Source organism: Priapulus caudatus, unplaced genomic scaffold (genome assembly GCF_000485595.1).
Source record: "Priapulus caudatus unplaced genomic scaffold, Priapulus_caudatus-5.0.1 Scaffold580, whole genome shotgun sequence".
In the NCBI taxonomy this organism is placed as follows: Eukaryota; Metazoa; Priapulida; class Priapulimorpha; order Priapulimorphida; family Priapulidae; genus Priapulus; species Priapulus caudatus.
In genome coordinates, this window is record NW_014577641.1 from 117,692 (window position 1) to 118,564 (window position 873).

At 44.2% G+C, this 873-nt stretch overlaps 1 protein-coding gene across 1 annotated transcript in view; it reads left to right on the plus strand.

Moving 5' to 3' along the window:
- Positions 1 to 346: 346 nt before the first annotated feature.
- LOC106811827 (transmembrane protein 141-like) overlaps positions 347 to 873 on the plus strand; it is a 3,469-nt gene continuing 2,942 nt past the window's right edge. Inside the window, exon 1 of the mRNA XM_014815549.1 lies at positions 347 to 854. The gene's annotated coding sequence lies outside the window, so the exon portion shown is untranslated. The remainder of the gene's footprint in view (positions 855 to 873) is intronic.

The following is an 873-nucleotide window of genomic DNA, read 5'->3' on the forward strand; positions in this document are numbered from 1 at the left end:
GATGCGTGTGGGTACAGTTGCCGCAGGCTACGTATGCCAGTCTTGAGTCTAGTCCACAGAGTTGGGAGTATTTTATTCATTAGTTTACACTGTTTTCCAGCTAGCTATTCGCTTGTTCTCCAGTTCATTATGGGTGAGGTTAGTTGATGAGTCCAGTAAAAGTATACGCAGAGTACGTATATAAACATTGATAACATATATGTTGATATTCAGTGCTCTGCTCTACGATTACACTATGTAAACAAACACGCAAACAAGCGAACAGCGACCGGAGTAGAACCGAAGTTTATTGCAGCACCACCAAGCGGCTGAAATATCGCACGGGTCTTCATTAATATACCGTCTTCTCCGCCAAATTCTTAGCAACGTCCTGCCTCGGTTTGCTATTTTTCTTCCCCATCGTTTAGAGTTTTACTAATCGCGGCCGGGTGAGACTTGCTGTGTCGGCCAAACACGCCGTAGATCCTTACTATTGAGCTTCACCTCCCTCTCTCTATGTGTGTCTCTCCTGCACGCGCGCACTCAAGTTACACATGCGATCGCTGCATCCCCGTCCCGCGGCTTCAGAGAAATGGCCGCGCAACGCCTGTCGCGATCCGATGCCGAAAGACGAAATAATCCCGATTTGTTTATTTATACAAACCGCGCAGAATTTTGGTTTCAAAATTGTGATTTATACAAAAACTCCGATGAAGTTTCGGTATAATTTGAATTAATGTGACGCTATGTTTTAGAAAGGTAGTTGGAAATAATTTCTAGTGGTCGCGGATTAATTGATGACGTTTTGTGAATTGTGATGTCACTGTAAATATGGCAGCGCCCATTGATGATGTTGAAGTATGAATGAAGAGCAGGTAGGATCACAGGCACTTG